The sequence below is a fragment of the Choloepus didactylus genome, chromosome 16 (genome assembly GCF_015220235.1).
Source record: "Choloepus didactylus isolate mChoDid1 chromosome 16, mChoDid1.pri, whole genome shotgun sequence".
NCBI classification, from domain to species: domain Eukaryota; kingdom Metazoa; phylum Chordata; class Mammalia; order Pilosa; family Megalonychidae; genus Choloepus; species Choloepus didactylus.
In genome coordinates this window covers 16,277,806-16,304,043 of record NC_051322.1, presented here as the reverse complement: position 1 = coordinate 16,304,043, position 26,238 = coordinate 16,277,806, and the positions used below count along the sequence as shown (strand labels likewise).

Sequence of the window (26,238 nt, the reverse complement as noted above, 5' to 3'; positions counted from 1 at the left end):
CAGCATTTCTCATTGTAGTGGAAAACATCAATCTTCCTCCTCTCTCACTTCAAGTACTGGAGAATTGTTAATTTGACAGTCATTTCTAACTCACAGAGTTACTGATAAGTTAGAATGTTTACATTTGCCCATTTCAAGTCAATTTGCATTGAAAATCTCATTGAAGCAACCTTGTAATTTTAAATTTCCTTGTGAAATATACAACGATCATTGTACTCGAATTAAAAAAGCAAAGCAAGGACATCATTATGGTAGCTTCCTACTCTTGTTTTGAATCAAACTATAAAAGGGGTTTTGTAAATTGCAAAGCACTCTATGAATGTAGCTTTCATAATTCTAGAATGGAATGCCTTGTCTGACACATAGAGAGGACTGTGATAAACATTAGTGAGAAAGTGACAGGTTTTTTTTCTACAATTAGAAGGTTTTGAAAATGTCTCTGTGTAATTTAACATCAACTTATATTTTCATTGTGGGAAAACTACTAACATCTGATTATTCCTCAAGAGCAAGTGTCATCCACAGGGAAGGCGAGAGTCACTGGGGGGTGGGATAAGTGACCCCATTTGCAGAGCTAAAGGCAGAGGCAGGGAGACTGAGCTGGCTGGTGGCCACAAACCATGGGGCACATTCTAGTTTCTCAACGAAGCCCAGGGTTGTGCAGTGCCCGGCAGCCCAGCTGATGTCCCCGAAGTGAATTCTTCCATTTCTGAGGTGTGCCGGTGCCTCCCCCAGCCATGTGGAGTGAGGATAGAGGAATCTCTTTCCAGGCTGGGTTTGCTCTGAGACCTGCAGGGGACAGGGGTAACTCGGGGTGGGGGAGCTGCTCATTACTCTCCTACAGCTCACCTGGCATGTCCCGGGAGCACGAGAAGCCCCGGGCTCCGGGGCTCCGGGGGTTAAAATGCTGAAAGGGGTATTGTAAAGCACAGATACAAAGAGCCAATTGATGCAGATTCTAGTCATGATGCAAAGCAACAGATAGACAATAGTTAGTCTGCACAGGGAACAACAGCCAGAGCAGATTAACAGAAACAAAGAAAGATCTGGTTTTTACGTTGATGGCTTCAATTAAGAAGAACAAAAGAAGAGAAATAGAAGGGAAATGTGTATTGTAAGTATTTTTATTTTTTCAAATGGATCATTTTTTCTGGGTTTCTCCTGTCCTTGTTTTTTCAGCTCTTGGTAAAGAGATACATACAAATGAAATCTTAGCTGTGCATGAATGTGCAGGGAGATTATATATATATATATATACACAAATGAAATCTTAGCTGTGCATGAATGTGCAGGGAGATTATATATATATATATATATATATATATATATATATATATATGCATATGTACATGTATTCCAGTTTGCTAATGCTGCTGTTATGCAAAAATGCCAGAAATGGATTGGTTTTTATAAAATTTTATCTGGCTAAAAATTTCAGTTCTAAGGTCATAAAAGTGCCCAAACTATTACATCAACAAGAGGATACCTTCACTGAAGAAAGGCCGTTGGCATCCGGAACACCTCCGTCAGCTGGGAAGGCACGTGGCTCGTGTCTGCTAGTTCCTTGCTCCTGGGTTATGTTTCAGATTGATGTTCTCCAAAATGTCTCTGGGTTTCTCTTCGCTTCTTTAGGGTGAACTCTGAGCTTCATCTCTTAGTTTAGCATCTCCAAACTTCTGTCTGCATCTCCAAATGTTTCCAAGTGTCAGCGTCAGCAAGTATCTCTTCAAAGTCTCTCTCAGTTGCTCTGACTCCTTCTGTCTGAGCTCTTATAGGATTCCAGCGATTTAATCAAAACCCACCCTGAATGGGCAGCCCCACACCTACAAAGAAATAATTTAGTCAAACATTTCCACCCTAATCAACAAACTTATCAGTCTGCCCCCACAAGATTGAATTAAAGAATATGGCTTTTGGGGGGACATAATATATCCAAACCAGCACAACATGTAATTTCTATATGTTCTCTCTATATAGTTTATATATATAGTTGATATCTATACATTTGTGTGTATGTACATGTGCATATCTATTTATACATATATATATATATACACATACAAAATTGATTCTCATTATAATTCTTATTATTGGTAGTATTAAAGTCTTGTTTATAATGTTGCTGTGAACACCGCCTTAGTGAATCCTGAACCATCACTGCTAGGTGAAATATGGGGAAATAAAGGGTTAAGTTCCTATGAGCCTCTGGCCACAACTTTTCTGGCAACCAATCAATACCTAACTTTGTTTTATATGTGTTTCTGTTTAAAGACACCTTACTTAATATAAATTGTTGATTCATTACCATTGAAATCACGGCCAATAGCAATATAACACATGCCTCAATGAAGCATAATACAAAAAATTTAAAAGAAATAAAACACAATAATTTCTATGGCTCAGAGATTTCCAATGGAGTCTAGAGGTCACTCTGGAGGTTTTTCTGATGCAAATATCGCAAACTGCCACAGTATGCAAAGCCCCAGGCAACAATGTTCCTGGAAACCTAAGGACATCAGTACACCATAAACAAACCACAAGAAAAAGAACTGTTAACTATCTAATCTGCAAGACAATTGGAGTACCCAAAAAGCCACCAACCACAACTGGTGTAATCTTCTTTTCCTGTAAAATCCCTTGCCTGGAAATGCAAAGGAGGGACAAGATTTGGGTTGCTACCTGAATCTGTGCTCTTCAAATTGCAGTTCTAAGACCCATATAAATGCCTTTATTGCCTTGCAGCTTAGTTTTTTATTTCTTGGTTAACAACAGTCTTCGGCACTGAGGAGCGCTAGAGAGCATTTCTGTACTATGGTTGGGTGCCATTTTAAACAGCATAATTACCAACAAAAAGCATAAAAATGCAAAAAAGTGCCCCTAAATATACTGCAGAAAGGACAGTTGCTTACAAAACGACTGCTGAAACGAGAAGCCAGAGTTGCCTCGTTGGACCTCAGCTGGGATCTCTATGCAGGTCCACAAATGACAGAGAAAGCACTGGGAGTACTGATGGCTGCAGATGAATTTGAGCAAGTAGGCAAATTTTCAAATGCAGAATCTGTGAATAATGAAGATCGACTGTACATATATACAATCTTCAACAAGATCCTCCTTGCCCTAAATTACATTGCAGCACAGTGGGCCCTGTCTCCCCACTTGACTTAAGGAAAGACATTACAACAAGGAAAGAAGGAGAGAGGGGAAATCACTTCAGTTCTTTGGTAAGAAGACTAAAGAGAGTGATAGAGAAAATCTTTCTTGTTGGTCTGAGGAGGGAAACGGGCTGCCCCAGTGTGGCTAAGTTAGCAGATTAATCTGTGGAAAGAATGGACGATGCAGATAGTGCTGAAAGTATCAGCAAAGGAGTTCCATCAGACTTTTGAGGAGAAGGTGCTAGACTCCTTGCTGCTTAATATGTGGAAACATGAGGCATGCTTACAGCTGAAGTATAAGTCCTCCAACACTGATGGACAGCGTATCATTATATCTGAGGGACAGACCCATCAGATGACAGGTAGGCACAGTTTGTCCTCCCTGGCAGAGTGAAACAAAGCAAAACAATATGAAGCCATTTGTAACATGCTTTATTTTTCCCTGGGAGATTGTGTCCTGCCTTCTATTCCCACTGAATGTAATCACAACTGTCCTTGGATTACAATTTGGACAGATCTCCAGAAGACAGTAATCTGCAAAAATTCTCAGGCTCTGCAGTGCACGTGCCCTTGTGTGAATAAAGCATAGAGCAAGAGGTATCAATGACCCAAACATTGTAAGCTGCATCTCATAGCTTAAATGGAATTTTAAAGTTGACTTAATATACGTATCCTTTTTGTTTTCTTTACTCTCTCAGAAAAGCACAGCTGAGAATAAAGCATGGTGGCTCCTGAGACCACTAATGGTCTGAAGAAGTGAAGAAGGGATGACATTACGGGGGTGTGGGTCTGGGTGAGATGGTGATGCAGCAGGAAGGATGAGAAATCTGACAATTTCATCTTGATCCTTTGGGACACTGGTATTATCATGCCCATTGGAAAGAACCAGAATGTCTGTGCCTTGGACTTTGCAAGCCATCAAGACAACAATTAACACTTGTTGAACTTACCTTGTGTTGGGCAAAGTCCTTAAAACTCCTTCCATTTTACAGATGAGGAAACTGAGGGCCAGAGAATCTAAATACATTGTCCAATATCACATGCTTCCTAAGTAGCAGAATAATGATTTGGATCCCAGGGTCTGGCTCCACGGTCTGAGCTCATGGGCTCAGGAAAACATGTTGCATCTCCAGATCTGCATTCTAGTAGGGTGCACGCTAGCCTTTAGGAGCAACTGATATTGGAATGGTGCTGATTACTGGTCCCAAGTTGCTACACAAGCTGGAGTAAACTTCCATTTACTGATTATTGTGTGTCTGCTTGTTTACCATTGGTGTCCTTTACTCAAATGTAAAATCCACAAAGGCAGAGCCTTTTCCTTCTCAACTCTGTTGCCCAGCATGTGGCACAGAGCCCAGCCTACAGAGGCTTCTCAGAGAATATTTGTTGAATGAGTGAAGGACCACCAGTCCCTAATGGTGACCGCTTAACTTCCCCAGGGAAGGGTTTTACATTCTAAACATCCAGAGAAGAACCTAATTTTGGAGCCATACTTTAAGCAGAATCCTCTGCAGTTGCTTAGTGAAAGTGGACTCAGTTTCAAGCTCATTTTCGACAGAGAGACAAAGAGGAAGGCATGAAGACAATAAAGCTCTCCTGGGCGTTTGACTGGCATTCCCTGCTAAAAATGCTAATAAGCCATCTGAGTAACTTCAAGTCCTTCATACAGTTACTGAATTGGTTTGAAAAGGAGTGGAGTGACCCTTGTAAATGAGTTTAACTTGCTTTTTCACATGGATAGAAACTGTCAGTTTTCTGTCATCTAAGCTGGTCCTTTATGTTCTGTGTGTCGGGCAGCTCAGTTTTTTCTTTTTTTTCCCCCTAATTTCATATACCCTCAAGAAGGACCTTGTGCTTTCCTTGGAAACATGCCACTGTGATGGATGCCAAATGCAGTTCCTTCTTCCCCTCTTTACCTTTAGCTTGGTGCCAAGGTCCCTGCCCTCTCCCCTCTCCTTTTTAAAGGTCTGATTTCTCTGAGTCACGGGAAGAATTTCCCAGCCTGCCTCCAGGTCTGCATTTGTCTGTTACTCCCAGCACAGCCACCCTCTGAATCTTCAGGTCTCTGGGAAAGGTGACCTGGATGGGAAGGACAATAGCATATTCAAAGCCATTGGAAAACCACGTGGAGGAAAGGCGACTCCCGAAGCAGGTCAGACTCCAGGGGTGGGAGGCGTGGAGGGGGGCTTTGTGCCTCCACTCTCCCCTCCACCCCCCAGTTCCAACCACAGTGGTGTGACCCACAGGCCATTCTCCTCCGAGGCTCAGGCCTGACCCCGTGAGGTGCCAGAAGCCCAGGACCAAATACATCAGCTCCTGGTGCCCCGAATCGAACGTCCAAGCTCCTAGCTTTCTCGGTGTAGCTCTCAGTGTGGCTAAGGTGCACACAGTTCACCAGGGGCATTTTCTTTAAAGGCTGCTAAGAGCAGACGCTGATTTCCTCCCTCTCTCGTTCTCTGTCGGCTTTTAAAAAGAAACGCCATCTGATTACTAACCCTGATTACTGACACCATCTGATTACTAACAAAGAGGCCCTCTCTCAACATCCTACGTATCTCACAAGTAAAGAGATCATACAATTTTAGACAAGAGAAAAGGAAATTGATATTTTCAAGCACGGGGGCCAATAATTACAGTAATTTTCTATTCCTTGGATCTCTGATTGCCAATATCTTTAGATAGCTTCAAATGTCATTTTACAGCTTTAGATACAGCTTCACTGATGATTTTGAGCATTCCAGTAAGTATTAACAATTTATCTTTGAATGGCTGACAGCATTATAGTTTTATTCAAATGGGAGAAAACAAGAGCTATTTTACACTGGCTTTGTGGAAGGAGATGAATATCCCAGGCAAACAGTCATGCTGCAATGTGCACTGGAGTAATGACTGTATCCACTGTGGAATAAAGCACAAACAGCCCCGTTCCTTCGGAAGGACTTCTGCATAAAGACAAAAAAGCAATTATACAGTGCAGGTATTTATACTCTAAAGTAACTTAGTGGAAAATGAAAGAAGGTCCCACTATTTAGGAAAGTAATAGGGAACTGAAAAGCAATTCCAGATGCTATTTGCTGGCCTCACATCACTGCAAGAACTTCTCTGTGGCCTTCAGTGGAGACCCAGGGCGCCTACAGGTTTACAATTCTCCAGGCAGCCTGTTGGGTTGATCTTACCCCTTTTGCCAGCCCAGCCAATCAAGCTCCCCAAATGCATTTCCCTCCAGCCTCACTGGTTGGTTGGTATGGTTAGTAGAGTGAACCAGCGTTTGCCTTCTGTGTGTTCAGTAGTTGGAGGTACAACTCTGAACCTTTATGAATATACTGCAGTTATTCTACAATGAGCTGCTGCTTGACCTTGGCAATGACTTTCCCAGATGATATTGTTAATCTAATCAGCAGCAGCAATTTTGATGCTAATGCTAACTAATGTTTTGTAAATCATTTCAGGGAACAGAACTGCTAGTGTTCCTGTATATTAATCTCAAAATCTTTAATTTTTTTCTCTGCACCTTTCACTTGTATTTGGTGTCTCTGAATCTGAAAGAGCTCACTCTCTCGCTACCAATGTATGGAATGTTTTTATTTTAACCGCTGAGTTGTGGTGTCATGGCAGAATACTTTCTTTCTAGGAAAATCTAACAATTTTCCAATTTAAAAATGCTTTCCAATCATGTTTTGATTTTTTTTTCTCCTTCTCCCCATGACAATTATCTTTCTGTTATTTAGGGATATTCGCATGATCTGAGAATCTTTATTAAGAGTTCATCTGTTCCTGCTATTTATCCTCTACCTGAAATTCTAATAGTCTTGTTTGTGACAACATAATCGTTTCCACTGCAACCAGTTGTGATATTGCAAAGCAAGGATTACACTTCAGGCAGGCAATAAGCACCTAGGAGCTGGTGAATTTTGCAGAAATAAAAAGAGGGCCATTTATATGCAAATCTCCTTGAAGGTGGTGATGGGGAGTGGGGAGGCACTGGGTTTAAAGGAACGAATAATAAAGAAATAGCACTGTTTTAAATAGACTTGAAAGGAAGTTTTTTCCCCCTGGGAATTAAGTGGGCCCTTTGCTACAGCAGCAGGTTGGTTGGTTTGTCTATTTATCTATCTATCTATCTATCTATCTATCTATCTATCTATCTATCTATCTATCTATCCATCCATCCATCTATCATCTTTAGTTTCAGAGGGCTAGACTTGTAGCACCAAATATGGCAGTTAAAAGAGAGATGTTTTTGTTGCCTGTGTACTGGTGAATCTGCTCTCAGGGAAGGGTGGGGATCTTGTATTTAGACCTTCCAAATTCCCTTGCTTTGCCTCATACATAATTAGCTGAACTGTTTTCATGATCAGCTGGAACAAAACGCTGCTTAACCAAACTTGGGTTGTTTCTCTCCTTCCCCCAGGCCCTTGATCTTTACCCATCCTCAGCCTGAGCCAGCCTCCTGTCAGCAGTCCTGCCTGAGAATAGGCTGGCTTCAGGGTAAAACATCAGATCACAGAGCCACCTTTTCATCTCACTCACCCCACTTCCCCCACCTCTGGTTCTTTCTAGCCTTGTTGATTCCTCCTTATAAAAACAAACCGATTTGCACACTGATGTTCATAGCGGCATTGTTCACAATTGCCAAGAGACGGAAACAACCTGAATGTCCTACATGAGATGAGTGGATAAACAAAATGTGGTACACACATTTGATGGAATACCACACAGTAGTGAGAAGGAACAAGGACAAGAAGCATATGACAACATGAATGAACTGTGAGGACATAATGTTGAGTGGAATAAGTTGGTTACAAAAGGAGAGATATTGTATTTATTGCTAATGTGAACTCTGTGAAAAATGTAAAACAAGAGTATTATGTTGCAGAATATAGGGGACCTAGAGATAGACAGCAGCTAGTGCAGGGGGAACAATAATCTAATAAGAACAGATAAGATATTGAGGGTAATCTTAATGATATGGGAATGCTCAGGAATGGCTATGGTTCATTAATTTTCTTGTGGTGTGGTAGGGGCATATTAGAAGCAATGAAACTATTCCAGGATATTTGTTTTTCTTATCCCTTTGCTGTGTTTTGTTTGGAAATTTTGTTTTAAATTTTTTGATAAATAAAGTTAAAAATTAAAAAAAAAAAACCCTTTAATGTCTAACTTTGGAGATATTTGGAAACCTCGTGGTAGGAGTATTCTCGCTATGGTAACAGTCCCTTACACTAATCCTTTAGAATAAAATCTCTCCTTACCAAGGCCCAGGTTTGTTTTTATTTGCCAGCAACACATACAAATTTAAACAGAGTTGTTAAAAGGATTTATGTATGAAATCTAATCCAGTTTGGTGTTATGTTTCCTACACAACTCTGTCTCAGTAGTAAACTCAGTATGGTTAATCAAAGGAAAAATCAAGCCTGACAAAGAGGTGGAAGTAAGGTGTGTGGTCCAGAAGGTGTGTTAAACTGGGTTCCTGCCGAAGCAGATCTGGGAACAAAGGTTGATGTGCAGGTTGTTTCCTTGGGAGGTGATCTAGGAAGACCCAGGAGGTGAGTTGGTGAGTGAGACAGGGAAACGAGGGGGAATTGACACAAGAGGCATTAGTGAGCAGGTCACCACGTGGGAAACTGGGAATCAATCTCCCTGAAGACTTCTGGGAAGCAGGGTGAAATCCTTCAGAGTCGCTTCACCTAAGGGACAGGTAAACTGCACTATCTATTCACAGTTGCTCTCAGAGGCCTTAGCATCTGAGGACTTCAGATCTGTCACACATGTGGGCCTAGCATATTCCTGCAGCAAGCAAGCCCCTAGGCAGACAGTCACAGTGTTTGCATGAAGAAGCCACTGGCATGTTTTCCCAATTTCATTTTCAGATTGTTCATTGATAAGGAATAGAAATATAACTGAGTTTTGTGTGTTGTTCTGGTACCTGCAAACTTGCTAAATTTGTTTATTAGCTCTCATAGTACTTTCGTGGATTTCTTAGGATTTTCTAAATACAAGATCATGTCACCTGCACATAGAGATAGATTTATTGCTTCCTTTCCAATCCGAATGCCTTGTATTTATTTTTCTTAGCTAATTGCCCTGGCTAGAACATACAGTACAATGTGGAATAAAAGTGATGAGAGCAGATATAGTTGGCTTATTCCTGAACTTATGGAGGAGGCATCCTGTCATTTACCATTAAGCATGATGTTAGCGATGGGTTTTTTTTGCAGATCTCTTGCCAGTTTTTTTTTTTTTTTTTTAAATCATAAAAGGGCAATAGGTTTTGTCAAATGCTTTTCTGCATCTATTGAGCTGGTCATGTGATGTTATCCTTTATTCTATTAATATGTTGCATTTCATCGATATTCATATGCTGAACCAACCTTGCATTCCTGAGATTAAAAAAATTGACTCAGTTATGGTGTATAATCCTTTTAATATGCTGCTGGATTTAGTTTGCTAGTATTTTGCTGATGCTTTTTGCATCTATATTCATAAGGGATAATGGTCTGTAGTTTTCTTTTCTGTTGATGTGTTTGGTTTATGTATCAGGGCCATACTGATCTCATAGGGTAAGTTAGGAAGTGTTCCCTCCTTCTGTTTCTTGGAAGTTTGTGAAGAACTGGTGTTAATTCTTTTTTAACCATTTGATAGGAACTATCTGTAAAGCCATCTGAATGTGGGCTTTTCTTTGTGGGAAGTTTTTTTGATTACTAATTCATTCTCTTTACAAGTTTTAGGTTTATTCAGATTTTCTATTTCTTCTTGAGTCAGTTTTAGTATTTTGTGTCTTTCTAGGAATTTGTCCATTTCATATAGGTTTTCTGTTGGCATAGGTTATTTATTGGCATACAATTGTTCATTCCCTTACAATGATTTTTATTTAAGTAGTGTAGTAATGTCCCTCTTCTGATTCTAATAATTTGAGTCTCATCTCTTTTTACTTTGATCAGTCTAGCAAAAGTTTTCTCAATTGTTTAATCTTTTCAAAGAACAAACTTTTGGTTTCATTGATTTTCTCTATCATTTTTCTAGTCTCTATTTCATTTATTTCCACTCTTCATTATTTTCTTTCCTATGCTTGCTTTGTGTTTGGTTTGTTGTTTTTCTAGCTTCTTAACGAAGAGGGTTAGGTATTGATTTAAAGTTGTTGTGTTTTTTCTAATATAGGAATTCACAGCTACAAAATTTCCCTCAGTACAATTTTCACTAAATCCCATAAGTTTTGAGATGTGTTTTCATTCTTATTCATCTCAGTGTTTTCCAATTTACCTTGTGATTTTTTCTTTGTTTGATATATTAGTTATTTATGAATGTAATATTTAATTTCTGCATATTTGTGAATTTTGCCAAATTTCCTTTGTTACTGATTTTTATTTTCATTCTGTTGAAGTCAGAGGACATACTTTATATGATTTTATTCTTTATAAGTTTAGTGAGTTTTTTTTGTGCCCTCTTTTCTGGAGAAAGTTCCATGTCCATTTGAGAAGAATGTGTATTTGGGTGTCACTGAATGGAGTGCGTTATAGGTATGTTAAGTCTAGTTGGTTGATAGTGTTAGTCAAGTCTTCTGTTTCCTTATGGATGTGCAGAGAAATAGGTTGGCACTGACACTGTCTGCCAAAGAAGTGTAATATGGAGGCAGTTTAGAGTCATATATATTCTTTCTCTTCTGTGAAATTAGCTTAAAGGTTTTCAACAAAATAGCTACTCATAATCATTTGTTTCATTATCTCTATCTCTATTTACCTACTGGACTTCTGCATCTCAAGATATCCTACAATTTTGGAGGAATTCATAGGATAGCCTCAAACTGATCCTGATTCCCTGTTTTGAAAGCATGACTGAACTGAGCACTAGACACCTCTGCTATTTTCTCACTTTGTGACTTAGGGAAAATTACTTGAACTTTCTGAGCCTAATCTTCCTCATTTGTAAAATAAAAATGATCCCTGTCTTTTAGATTTCTTTTCATGAACAATATATAACACAATGTATTTAAAACCTCTGGAACATGTTAGAAGCTAAATACATGTTTTGTTTTTTTTTTTTTTTCTCACTTTACATTACTCATTGAGCAAGGAGAGAGGTTTTCAATAACATTTATCAATGCTCTTACCTTAATCCTTTCTTGCTCAACATGTTTATTAATGAGAAAGCATGGCTATGAAATTTATTTCTGATACAAATCTGAAATTTAAAACCATTGGTTTCAGAATCATGATATGAAAACATTGACTGTGTGAAATAATAGGCTGACTCTAGCAAGAGGAAATTTAACAAGGATACATATGAAATGTTACATTTGGGCTGAAAGTCAACTGCATATTTATAAGGTGCTGGAGGTCTGATTCACCATCATTTTATGTGAAAAATATGTTAGCAATTTGATTTCCCCAAAATCTCAGAAAGAATCTCCTCTGACAAGTGATGCTAAAAGAGGAACCTCGTTCTTAGGCAATAAGAAGGGGAACAGCTTCCAAAGCAAGGGTGCAGCCAACCCCCTGTCTATACACTAATCAGATCACACCCACATTTTAAACAATGATTTGGAAGAATGAATTCTATTCAGAGATGCATTCTGGAAATGAACTCATAGGAAATATTTGAAAGAACTTGGAATATCTAAACTGAAAGAAGTAGAACTTGGTCACAGGGCAAGTTTCACAGTTTCACACTTGACATTGAAGAGGATTTAATGCAGAAGAGGGGAAAGCTTATTTGGTGCCTCTCCAATGTCTAAAATACAACCTGTGTTTGAATATAATAAACAGATTCAGCATACATAAAAAGATTCATCTTCTCACAATTAGATCTGGTAGATGAAGAAGATTTTCTTGAGGATCAGTGAATCCTTCATAATCAGTGAAGGCTGGATTCACTTGTCTGGCTGATCTAGAGTGATTTAGAGTTCCCCTCTGTGGGTGTGGGTGTGTGTGTGTGTTATTGTGGGGGAGGGTGGGGCACAAAAAGGAGATGGTTTATAAGATGTTTTTCTAATGAGTCATAGTGGAGAACACTGCCAGTTATCTATCAAAATCTCTCTTCTTTCCTCCTGTAGAAATAAGTCGTAACTTGGCACATGGCCTTAGAGTCCTATATTCCCAGAACCCCTGGCAGCTAGGTGTGGCCCCATGTCTATGTTCTGGACAATGGCAGGAGATTGGAAGTGACATATGCCTCTCCTGGGCTGGGCCCTGACGCCAGCAGGTGGGTCTCATTCTCCCACAGGCTGGAGCTAGGACAATGGGCACAGCCCTGACCACACAGATGCCCACCTGGGCCTCAGGGACAGCAGAGGCTCGAGATGGAAGGGACCTGGTCCCTGCATGACAATCTGGATCAGAGCTGTCTGCTCACTTGGAAGCCTCACTTTGGATTGTTATGTAAGAGAACAATGAACTTCTATGTTCCTTAAAGTCACATTAATATTGAATCCCTCTTTACATCTGTCTAGCCCTTTTCCCAGGAACAAATCTAGGCTACATAAAGTCCAAATTCCGTACAGTTTGGGAGAGTGGGGAGTCTTCTTTAAGAAAAAAGAATACCAAGCTACAAATACAAAACTAAGTACAAAGGTGAATATTTAATTAGAGTGAGAAGAGAAATTTTAACAAATTACAAATTAAAAAAAAAGCTGACAGACAATGAACATCATAAACCAGAAAATCAGCATTATATTTATATTAGCTACCTCCCTGAACACTCATAATACTTTTTTTCTTATATATATATATATTTTTTTTTTGGCTGAATACTGTTTATGTCTTCATATGACAGTGCTTTTCTAGTATCATTTTCTATAGAGAGAATAGAAAGATAATTAAATATTTTTTCTAGAATAGTTGATTGAATTTTTTTTTTAATTTTTGTTTTTGATGGTTCAGGAAAATTCATTTTAGCTTCACAGCTCCTTAATGGTATTGCCATGTAAATTTTTAAGATTCATATCACATTTAAGGAAACATCTATCAGGTTCCTTTCACATATAAGCTGTAAAATTTCATGGCATTCCAAGTGTTACTGTTCAGGGATTGATTTGAAATCCTGCTTGAAATGGTGAGACTCACAGACATTCTCATCAGGGGCCTATTACAAGTTCTATTGTGGGTGCCCCACCTCCACGTCTGGGTGCCAGGAGAGTTGGCCCAGGTAACTGGGTTCCTGGAAGTCTTTCCTACTACCTCAGAAGAGCAGGCAATGATTTAACTCTACACTAAAGTGACTGCAAACCTCATGAAAATATTGCATGACTCCCAGACTAAAAATTCCAGAGCTCCAAATCCCGTTGGTAGATTCCCCAAATTCCTGTGGCTAGCAGCAAGTTACCCAGCCCAGGGGAAACATGACAGAAGGAAGTCAGAGTGTGAAGAGGCAGTGGTCTGAGCTGATGTCTTTGCCAAATTTCCATGAATGGAGGAAAAAATACAAGAATCTGTCAATGGAAAGGGTTGGGGAAGTAGGGTGAAGTGTCCCTTGAAAGGGTCCCTCACAGGAGAGGGGCTCTGAAGCTTAAGCTTCCTGGGACATCCAGTCCCACCTTTATTCTGACTAAGGCAATCTGTAAATTCCAGTAGAGAATGTCTCAACATTGTTATTTTCTGAATAAATGTAAACATTTAACACTTCAGCCTACTTCCCCAACCCTTTCCATTGGCAGATTCTTGCATTTTTTCCTCCATTCTGTCACTGCTGGACAGGAAGATGGGAACACTTAATTCTGGTCCCCATCTGTAAATCACCAACCATGTGACTGTGAGCAAGTTCCCAATAGCTTCTTAAGGGCAGGAACTATTTCTTATCAATTTATGTATTCCCAGGTTCTAACCTAGTAGCTGACATGTGGTAGGCACCCACTATACCTAAACTAACAGATAGGTAGTTAGCTCCTACTAAGGTCCTTGGCCATGGGGATTCACTGCAAAATAATGTAGAATCCTTGTCCTCATGGAACTTATATTACAGTGGGAGAAGCAGAACATAGCCAATGACTAGTTTTAAATAATAACTAAAGTATCACAGATAATTATACCTGTAAGTTCTATGAAGGAAAATACACGGAGAAAAATGGTGGATGAGAAAGGGGTGGGCAGGTTGAAGCTACTCAACTCTGGGTTTTAGGGACCCACCTATAAAATGAAGTGTTTAGCCTAAATGTCCTCAAAGATCCTTTCTTGTTATGTAATTTTCTGATTCTATGGTGTTGTGGGGGGAAACAGAGTTTGTCTGTGCTTCTGGGAGATTCTCAATCATTTGTAATCACTACATTCAATCAAAAGCCTGTTCTGTGGCCCTTGGAAGATTCTCAATTTTCAGGAGAAAGAGGGAAAGTGAGGCCAAAGGAAGCAAAGACAGTTCAGTGATTTTATCCCAAACATCTTCTCCTGATTTCTGTTCACTTCTTTTAGAAAACATAATAGCAGAAACAGTGAAGAAGAACAGGGAAAATAGGACAAAATGTACTATTTTTGTTGGCATGCCAAATCATGGCAGTTTTCCCAAGGGTAAGAGGAAGAGAAAGCAGGAAGTAAGCCCCAGAGTAGAATTAGTAGGCAGAGAATATCAAAAATTCCCCAAATCAATGATTAAAAAATCTATAGAAAGGTGGACAAAGGATTGACAAGGTTATGAAAGGAAATCCAAATCAGTTAATAATCTGGATCCCTGTTAGCAAACAGAGAAATGATAATTACAAAATACAGTGAGCTACCAGATCATCAGCATAAAATTAAAAAGCAGGAAAAGTCTGACAATCTCATGTGCAGCTGAGGAAGCCTACAGATTCAACACAGCTTGTGGGGTGGGGAGATTTACACGACGGCTTCAAGAGTTCTCTAGTACTTGGAGGCTGCAGTTGTGCATAATGTATGGTAAAAATTTCAGTTCTAGGAATATAACCCATAGAAATTCTTACATGCTGTACACATGGAGACATGGACAGAAAGGTTAGTGAACCATCATTGTTAGTATAATGGAAATCTGAAGTTATGAAAATCCCTGGCAAAAGGAGACTGGGCTTGCTAACTGCTGTCTATTCATACCACTGTATGCCATTCTAAATGAGCTAGGTGGATACATCCAAAAATATTTAGTTGCTAACCAAAAAAAAAACTCCAGTTGCAAAATACCTATAGAATCATATAGGTTATTTAAAGTTTAAAAATGTGGATATATATATATATATACAAACACACACACCCTCACTCAAATCACCCAAGTTAGGAACCAGATGACCTCTAGCAGGGGGAGGGAGAGAGAGGGTTTCTGTTAAGAGCACATGGTGGGCTTCATCTATATGTTTCTTTGAAAAAAGAAAGAAAGAAAGGAAAAATGTTAAGAGTGAAAACATGATAATGAGCACATAGGTGCTTATTGTATTTGGCTGTATGATCTATATGATTGAAATGTTTTGCAATGAAAAAGAGAAAGGTAAGAAAAGAACCCATTTCTCCTAAATTGGCATTTCTTCTCATTCCTTTTTCTGCTGCTGTGAAGGCGGGAGTAGAGACCCATATGTGTCTCTACTCAAAAGATACTGTTTTGGGGGAAAGCAACTGAAAGGCTCTTACCTGATCCTACAAACCTTTCTGGACCTAATGTGCAGCCAACCCAGTTGAAGGTAAAACATCTTTAGGCTTAAAACTGGATCCAAAGGTCAGAAATGGGTTGAAGACTAGGCTTCTAAGAAATCTTGTGATGAAAGGAGAGAAGTCAAGGGGCAATTAGCCCAAGTTAGCAACCAGAACAGTTTGTTTTGAAGACAGAAATGACTTGATAATATTTGCAGGCAAAAAATAACATTAATTACAAGAAAAGCTCCATCTGTCAGAAGCAGGTTCATTAATGGATTAACAAGAAAATTGCTGGGAACATTTTCTTAGAAATACAAATATAAATTAGAATACTTACAGAGAAATACTCATTACGGAAGAGCATTTTTGATCTTTGAATGGGACTGAGAGACGTCTGTAAGAAAGATAAATAATTTGGTCACTCTTACTTACTTTTCATTCCAACAAATATTGAATTATTTAAGTAAATTCCAGTAAAATAACATAAATTCGAACCTGACATTGCCATTGAAATTAATTTGAGGCAAATATCTGCTTGGACAGCTGGCACAGAAGAGAATAAACATTTACCTCGAAGTGTCACAAACACATTGGTTTTTATTTAGTTGACTCCTCGATGAGCGATTCAGAAATAACGGTCCCTTGTGTGGCCCAGGAAGGAAACACTACAGCACCACGGAGACTGCTGAGGGCACTCTGGGCAGCAGTTAAGGACAGAGTGGCAATTGCAGATGACAGGATGCAAACATAAAACTCAATCCATATTTTTATTGCAAATGGGTCCCTTAGAAGGAAATAAAAATTTTGCTTTCATTATTTTAGCATCTCACTGAAGATGTCTACAAATAGCTGCAGGTCAATAACAACCACCAGTGTTTCACCTCAGTGGTGTCCCAATAACACACAATGGCTGGAAAAAGAAAACATTCAGGACGACATGGGTTTTTCTGGGCTTTTCTCTAAACGATGATGAACTGCTGGCATGTTTTGTTTCTTTTTTCATCTTAATTGGGAAGGTGTTTGTCTAAGTGGAACTATTTCTTTGGCACGATACAGGGAGTTATTGAGGAAATAAGAGCCCAAAAAGAAAACAGTCTCCTAATTTTGAGGTATCAGGGAGGAAGCATTTATTTTACATCCAGCATGTGTCAGGAAATGAAGTAGTTGCTCTACAGGCAGCACCACACCTACTCTCTCTAACAACTATGTAAGACATGTATTATTATTCCTATTCAAAGGTTGAAAAACAATGGCTTAGTGATGTTCAATTTATTGCTTAACATTGCACAGCTTGTGAGCAATGAAGCTGAAAGGAGGGGTCAGGACTAACTCCAAAGTCCACTTCCCATGGTCTTTTCTCTTCTTTACCTGTTTTTGGTCTTGCATAACGTTCAGGAAACATGTACCTCCTTTTTCTCACCTTTGGCCATAGCTTATAATTATAGCCACTTGGTATTCTCATTGCCATTACTTTATTTTTAAGAAGGCTACTGTTTATTTTTCATAAAGACCATTTGCCATACCTTACCCAACAACGGTTTCAAACCTTCTTTGAAATCTTGTAACTTTCATAGGTTTATAAATAATGACTGTGTGTGTGTGTGTGTGTGTGTGTGTGTGTGTGTACATGGTTAATGCATGATAGGCCCTGAGTTAAATACTTTTTATATGGAGTCTATGCAATCTTTGCAGTAACTGTTTGAGATCAGTATTCTTATTACCTGTTCTAGTTTGCTAATGCTGCAGAATGCAAAACACCAGAGATGGATAGGCTTTTCAAAATGGGAGTTTATTTCGCTACACAGTTACAGTCTCAAGGCCATAAAATGTCCAAGGCAACACATCAGCAACCGGGCACCTTCACCAGACGATGGCCAATGGCGTCCGGAAAACCTCTGCTAGCTGGAAAGGCAGCCGGCGTCTGCTCCAAAGCTCCGGCCTCAAAACGGCTTTCTCCCAGGACGTTCCTCTCTAGCAAGCTTGCTCCTCTTCAAAACATCACTCCCAGCTGCACTCCGTTCCTCTCTTTGAGTCAGCTCATTTACATAGCTCCACTGATCAAGGCCCACCCTGAATGGGCGGGGCCACGCCTCCATGGGAACATCCCATCAGAATCACTACCCACAGCTGGGTGGGGCACATTCCAAGCAAATCTAACCAGCACCAAACGTCTGCCCCGACAAGACTACAAAGATAATGGCATTTGGGGGACACAATACATTCAAACCAGCACATTACCTCATTATACACATAAGGAAGTTGAGGCTCAGGGCTGGCAGGTAACATTTCAAGATCTTGGCAGCTAATAAGTGGTAGAGCTGGGGTTCAAATGTCTGCATAGGTCCAGAGTCTACATAGCAAATCCCCAGCTGTTCCATTTAATAGCTTTTATAACTAGCAAAGAAGAATATTATTTCACGTTTTAAGGAAACCTTTGGACGTTTATCATTCTTCATTAGAAACATGCTTCTTGATGTCCATAATTGCTGTATAAAAGTCCAATCCCAAAACTCAGGGCTTAAAACGCCCATCATTTCTTATTGCCCATGTACCTGTGGGTTGGCTGGGGTGCGGTGTGTGTAGACTGAGCCTGGTTGGGCAGCTCTGCTTTAAACGGAGGCTGTGGAATATTCCTGCTTCTCTCTGCAGGCCTGTGGGTTGGCTGGGCCATCTCTGCTCCATTGTTCTCATCCTTTTTGGGCTGGTGGGCTGAACAGGGTACAGCCTTCTTATGGCAGAGGCAGGGACAAAAAGAACAAAAGGAAACAAGCCAGACCATTAAGATTTAGGATGCAAACCAACTCATTGTCACTTCTGCCTCTTTATACCGGCCAAAGCAAGTTGCATGATCGAACCCAAAGTTAAAGGGTAAGGAAATATATTCTGCCCTTATGGGATAAAATCCCACAACGAATGGCAAGGATACAGGGAGGGGTGAAGAACTGGGGCCAAAAGACTGTCTAGTCTTTTTTGTTGTTTGTAGTCTCTTTACATTGATTATAAGAGATTTCTAAAAAGTGTGTATTACAAACTATAAACATTTTTTTACTTTGTAGGAAGTTCTTAAAATTCTTTTGTTAATATTTTGCACTGAGAGAGAAAGAAAAAAGAGAGTATATCACTTGCTTATACAGTATCTTAGGCTCTTACTTGTTTTATAAATAAATTCTTAAATCCCTTATAAAAATTTAAGATAAATTCTGCTGCTAAAGTGTATTCTGTACTCTATTGTATTACAATATTTCTGTGGTTATATTAGCCATAAACAGAGTTGAATCTATCAATACTTTTTATTACTTTATGAGGTCTCTCGATCCTCCTTCACCTGCTTAAGTTTTGTTTGTCTTCTGGTCTCTTCTTAAATAGTCCTTTCTCAGACACCTTCCTGACCTCTTATGTTGCCCATTACACAGTCCTTGAAAACCCTGTTCTTTGCAGTTTATGAAATTCACAAAAAGTGTAATCATTCATGTGCTATTTTTACTCCACTCTATGCAATAAGTTCCATGGGGTCAGGAACTCTGCCTGTCCTTACTGCTGTGATCCTTGCCCCTAGCTCAGACATTTTGCATGAATGAATAATTTAAGAATAGAACTGCATTGAATGTAGTTGATCACCAGCTAAGTTGCCTTAGTTGTTGGGTGTTTTGTTTGCACATCACAACTTCAAATCACTTGTGATTTAAATTTATACTTAGAAAATGAATACATTCTCACACAAAAAAATTCAGGTGGCTTGTCAATAATTAATATGATGATTGTTAAACCCATGGATGCCAAGGTTGTACCAAATTCTTTAACTCACAGAGAAAGGCCCAGCTGTTTTCAAAAGGGCCTTTCTGTAGGAGTCTTGCTGGGTCACATGAATATTTTTTAAGAATAGAATTCTGGGTTGTTTAAATATATCTTTGCATCTCCCATGTGTACTTTCACCTGAAGAAAGCTATGTAATCCAGGCACCCTAAATAATTAAGAGTGTGAGAAAAGATAAAATTCTTATTACAGAAAACTGTAATTGAGATTGGGAGGCAAAGGAAGATTGCCCAGAGAGTTCTACCTGCTGGCTTCTACTTTTACTGGCATAAGGAGTAAGATCTCCCCGGGTTATAATTCTCCAGCTTTTGAGATTAAAGGGACCCATCAAGAGGGCTGTAAAATGTGTGAATACCTCTGAAAATTTGTGATGATTAGAGTGCCTATTTGTAGCTATTAAAAGAAAACTTTTAACTCTCCCTCCCTCCAAATTTTAAATTTTTCCAAAAACAAATGAGCTAGTTTTCCTTGTTTTCAATGAGACTGGCATGTCATTGATTTAAACAAACAAACAAAAAATTTGGAAAGAATTACGTGCAGTTGCATAACTTTAACTTCAAATTGCATTTTATTCCATTTCATATACTCCTTTTTTGGACTTGTTTGTCTTTCATATATATTTCTTTTATATATCTTAAATTATTAGGAATGGCTGTCTGCTAATATGACAGTGGATTAGGTTTCTACATTTTCCCCAAGAAATACCAGTGTCGTCCATTGCTCCAGTCATGTCCATTAGGGAGTCAAGTTCTTTATGAGACGTGGTTTTAAAAAGTTTCAAATAATTTTAGCAATTTTTCCCATTTAATTTATCTTCAAAGTTGATTGAAAGGAATGCATCTAAGTAGTCAAAACACTTTGCATGTTGAAGTCCCAAAGGGAAAGGAAGTCGAACGACAGGAGCAAAAGACATAAATATCAATCCACATATTTGAGCTAACTTCTGCTTTCAATGAACTGAAAATTGCATATACCATGTTGAATTGAATTCAAAACTTTGAATCATTTTCTCAACATCAATACATCTTCAAAGAAACTGGCATGGGGAAAAAAATCAGATATGTGAAAGTCATTGAATTTCAATCAGCAATTCATTACGCCAATTTCAAATGTGGGAGTAATTACCTTTACGTTTTCTTGGAACTGAGTTTTGTCAGAGAAATGCAAATGATTGCAAACAGTCTTGAGCCATCTTGTGGCCTTGAAAGAAACCCAACTCCTGTTGGAAGTGTGCACGGTTCAGCTAGGGCGTGCTTTCTCTTCTCAGGCACCCTCCCTCTCACTGTTAATCTGTTTTGTGTCTTAATATGTTAAAGAGAAGTGGGATTTATCAGCTACAAATATGTTTAAGTTCATTTCAGTGACATTTCAGTGAAGTCCAACAAGTGCCTTTTCAATTAGTTTGCCCACCCCATCTTTACAGGTTCTGAGGGGAGTTACTGAAAAGGTGGGAAGTCAGCTACAAAGACAAAGTATTGGTTTCAGGTGGAAAACAAAATTTTTGACCAGATAAAAATTTGTTCCTAAATGTGGAGGGCAGCTGCATAGCTTTGAAAATACCCCTGACAGAAAAAAATTATATGAATATTAAGGTAAAGATTAAAAAGGGTGGGTGGCATGTACTTTAGATGTCACATGGGGGCAAAAGCTACCTAAGGATTATCTGGGCAGTGCAACTGTTTACTAATGACAAAAGTCCCCAGACTTAGTGAAGCTACATGTTAACTTGCACAATTTTGTCCAGTGGAGATAACAAATAATTTCTCTGAAGGAACAGAAATCCCCAAAATTTTATGGCCCTGTGGGAATATGAACCCATTTTGTATCTAACCCTGGAATCTTACCATTTAATAAATACACTAGCCTCTAAAGTGGGCTTTGAACCAGTAGTAACATCTTACTGGTTTGCTATTAATTCATGAGTTAAAGAAAGTCTTTGATATGGGATCACTTTATATTTGTGTGAAGGCCATGAGTTTACCTTTCTGAAAACTTATACTTTAGCTCCCTGTTCAGAACAATCAGGATCAATGATAAAGACAAAACAAAGATAAAGACACAAATTAGATTTACTGTAAACAGAAAGATTTAAGATTGGATGGAAATTAATGGGAATTAGAGGGCCATTCCCTGGGCAGGTGGGCTATTAATATGGAAGCAAGAGAACTCGGTCTGATCTGAATTTCGCCATGAATGAAATTTTAAGTTTCAGTAAGTCATTTAATCACTCCAGAGCATCCCATTTCTTTAAAAAGAGAACTATCTCACATGTATAGCTCAACATTTCAAGGTGTGTAGAAAGTGAAATCACCTTGTACTTAGTAGAGCCACATAGATGAACATATTAAATAGAACAGCAGTGTTATTTAATGAGTGATAAGTAAAATGCTAAACAAACAGGAGCAAAAGTTTGCTTAAGAGCTGTTAGTAATTTTTTTGGACATTGTCTTTAAATGTCTAAAGATACAAAAACAAAATTAAGAAGAACAAACGATAAAAACTCATGATTATCTTTAATTTCTAAACAGCTATATTGAAATATAATTCACTTACCACACAAATCACTAATTTGGAGTACACACTTCAGTGATTTTTAGTGCTTTCACAGATATGTGCAACCATCACCGCAGTCATTTTTAGAACATTTTCATCACCTCAGAGGAAACTCCATGCACTTTAGCCATTACCTCATTATCCGCATCCCTATCCTCAACCTGCCTACAGCATTTAGCAACCATTAGTCTACTTCCTTTTTCTGTAGATTTGCCTTTCTCAGCATTTCAGATGAATGGAATGAACTAATGTTGTCTTTTGTGATCGGCATCTTTCACTTAGCCAATGTTTTCAAAGTTCATCCGTGTTGCAGCATGAATCTGTACTCCATTGTTTCATATGACCAGATAATATTCCACCATATGACTATATCACATTTTGTTTATTCATTTGCCAGTTGATGGACCTTTGGCTTGTTTGCACCTTTTGACTATTTTTGAACATTGGTGATCAAATTTTAGGGTGGAGATGTTTTCATTTCTATCGAGTATACACCTAGTGGCGGAATTCCTGGGTTGTGTGAGAACTGTATGTTTAGTCATTTTAAAAACTGCTAGTCTTTTTTCCAAAGTGGCAGCACCATTTTACATTCTGACCAGCAGTGTATGAGGGTTCCAATTTCTCTACAACCTTGCCAACACTAATTATTATCTGACTTTCGGACTGTAACCATCCTTGTGGGTGTACAGTGATATTTCACTGGGGTTTTGATTTGCTATTCTAGATCCCTTGCAATTCAATATGAATTTCAGAATCATATCATCAATTTTTACAAAATGTCAGCTGGGATTCTGACAGGGAATACATTGAATCTGTAGAAAAGTTTGGGGGGATATTTCCATCTAAACAATGTTAAATCTTCCTATTCATGAACATGAGATGTCTTTCCTATTATTTAAGGTCTTCTTTAAAATGTTTAATAATGTTGTGTGGTTTTCAGACTATAGATGTGCTTCCTTTGTCAAATTTATCCCTATGTATTCTACTATTTTTGATGCTATTGTAAATGGAATTGTTTTCTTTATTTCATTTTTGAATTGTTCATTGCAATTGTAAAGAAATAAAATTGATTTTTATATATTGATCTTATATCCTGCAAACTTATTGTATTCATTTATTAGTTCTAGTAGTTTTTAATGTATTCCTTAGGATTTTCTCTATACAAGATCATGCCATCTGCAAATAGAGATAGTTTTACTTCTTCCTTCCTAACCTGGATATATTTTATTTTTCCTTGCCTGACTGACTTGGCTAGAACCCCCAGTCTTGTTACTGAACTTAGGGGGAAAGATTTAGTCTGTCACCATTAAGTGGCACAAGCTGTGGGGTATTTTTCTAGATGCCCTTTATCAGGTTGAGTTTATCTTATTTGGAGTTTGTTGAGCCCTCTCATATGTAGGTTATTGTTTTTCAATAAATGTGGGAAGGTTTTAGTCATTACATCTTCTAATATATCCAATATATCACCTCCCAAATACCTTTCAGCACAACTCCCACTGTTCTTGAGAGTGCTTTTAGGCTTGAAATTCCTCCATGCTCTGTTGCAAAGGAAGAATCAGTTCCTCTGGGAAGAGATTAGGAGCTGTTTGGCTTTTTTGGCCTGCTCCTTCCCTGTCCCCATACACAAGCTCTGAGCCAGGACTTGGAGCTGAGGTGGGGTCTATAGCAAGACCCTCTTCAAATGACACCCTGCTCTGGGTGCTGAGTGCTACGAGGAGAGAGGGCAGCTGCTTGGGTTCCTCTCGGCTTGCCTCTCCTGGCATGGAACCACTGTCCCACTAGCCGGGAAGGGGGTTCAGGACCCCAGATTCTCAGCATTACTCACCCCTGGCAGAACCTCCATTCCACAAGTGAGGGCTGGGTGGAAGAAAGGGGCCTCCACCTCTCAATCGCACTCACCTGGGACTTAGTCTCAGCAACGAGTACCTGGTGGCGGAATGAGAAACGCTACTACTCCTTCCGGGTTAGGAATGAGAAACGCTACCCCTTCCGGGTGGAAGGCCCTCCGACCCGAGCTGGGGGAGAGAGACCCCGTTCGGGCTGCTCCATGGTGGAGTGGAGTCTGCCTGGCAGAGCTGGGAGGCGGGGGAGGGAATGGTCTCGCCAAATACCTCAGACGTTCACTTTCTTAATTAATTTTCATAGATTTTCCTGACTAGATGTTTCAGTGTATGCTGTTTGTCCTTAGGACCATTCTCAGAGGCTGTAAACAGTTATTTTAAAATAATGTCACTGGTCAGCAGGTCAGTGGATCCCCTCATGCTCTCGCGTGGGAAGTTGACTCTCTATTATCTTTTAAGTTTTAAAGAATTGTTTTTAACTTCCAAACAACAAGAATACTTTTCCCAGGGAATAATATGCTCTTTTAACAAAGGCTTGCTATTGCAGCAATAAATCTGTGAAAGAAGCTTTTCTACCTGACAAAAACTAATTCATTCACTATGTATTTTTGGCAAGAAGCGAACACCTCATTATTTATGGGCATCACGTGGTTATACTTTATTGCATATGGTAACCTCATGAGGCACAACACACCACAGCGCCTAGTGAACGTTTAAGCGGATTCCCATCCACACCCACAGCCCCCGGGGTGAGTTCTGGGCACCTGGGGCCAGTGTCCAGGGTCAGCTCAGCCACGTGCAGCCTGTCCTAACAGAACGTGCCTCCCCGTGATGCATGGGGGTTAGCACTGCTGGTTTGTGCTCTTTAAAAGACCGTAAGAAAATCATCAAGCGGTAGTGACTTATTTAAAAGCCAAAGGTCACCTAAGAAAATATATGAATGTCACAAAAAAGTAAAATGTTTTTCTCTTGTTAATGAAAGAAACTGTAAAGAAAGTGGGGTTTTAAGGTAAATTTTAACTTGAAGACAGGAGGCTGCGACAGCTAAAGAAATAAAGGGGATATTGTTATCCTTTTAAGGTAAAAAAAAAAAAACTGGTTAACTTTTAATTGTTTCAATTTAATAGAGAATGTGTGTGGCTCTTTTATTACATTGCTAATATATTTCCCTGAGCTTCTTGTGGCCAGGGAACAGACCAAACAATGCACGGATTCACTGGTTTTATGTTTTTATGCCTGGCAGACCATATGTTGATGATTAATTGTTAAATAGTAGCTCAGATTGACCCAAAGTTGCTACTGTTTATTCATTCTCTGCTAAATGTCATGATGGAAGAAAAGAACACCTTCACCATTTCCCATGGCTTGAATTAGGGTGTGACCTTGGGAAAAATATCTACGGGAGATCTAAAAACTCAATGATAATATAAATTAGATTGTAATGCAATATTTAAAAAAAAATGTGAACGATATCTCAATGAGTAAAATATCAAAATTATAAATAACTGTTGGGTTGTTGCTTTTGTTTTACAGCCTGTATTATTGTGCAATGGGAACAGCCATTTCCATCAGACTGTGGTTCTGTGGACACCAGTGAAAGGCTTTGCAGTCAACAAGGTATGCAAACAGATTGAACAGTACAGGGCTTTACATATAATCAAGTGTATTGATTGCAGAGCTTTTATTAACTACCTCTACTTGGTTCAAAGTAGAAGAGGACATTGTGATAAGTGTAATAGGGAAGCCAATTTCTCTTTTTGCCTCAAGCCCCAACATGGCTCCTGTGGGCACTGCCATTTCACACCATTCCCAGTCTCATGTGTCTTGTCACTGCTGCACCCTAGGCCTTGAAGGGTAGGGTGCCGAGGCTGGACCCTCTCTGGGCTGGGATAGGGACACTGCCTACAGCTCCCCACCCTCTGCTGCCCCAGCGAGGCCTCTCCTTGGACCAAAGAGGTGCACTGGCTCTAAACAGTGTACAAGCTTCTGCTTGGGGAAGGGTCAAGAGTGGATGCAGATTCAGGGCCAAGAATAGATGCAGATGTCTCTCTGCCTTGGGAAAGAAACTGAATGGCAGAATTGACTTCTCCAAAACCACAGAACTGGATAAAGTCTGAACTGGGCCTAGGAGAGAGAGTGGGACAAAGAAGGAGGAGTCGGGAGAACTGGGTTAAATACTGGCACTAAGGCAGGTTAGCTGGTAGAGAGTCCGCAAAAGGAAGAGCTGGAGGGATGCTGCTAAGTCTCTTTTCACCTCTGCAACTTGGAAGAGTCTGACGAAGACATTTTCTTTGTTTAATAAAGGGGAGGGAGGTACCT

The 26,238-nt window shown here is 39.3% G+C and overlaps 1 long non-coding RNA gene across 1 annotated transcript in view; it reads left to right on the top strand.

Moving 5' to 3' along the window:
• Positions 1-1,003: 1,003 nt before the first annotated feature.
• The window catches only part of LOC119511809, a 58,993-nt gene continuing 33,758 nt past the window's right edge, over positions 1,004-26,238 (top strand). Inside the window, exons 1-2 of the long non-coding RNA XR_005212247.1 lie at positions 1,004-1,114; positions 25,453-25,536. This is a non-coding gene — a long non-coding RNA (uncharacterized LOC119511809). The remainder of the gene's footprint in view (positions 1,115-25,452; positions 25,537-26,238) is intronic.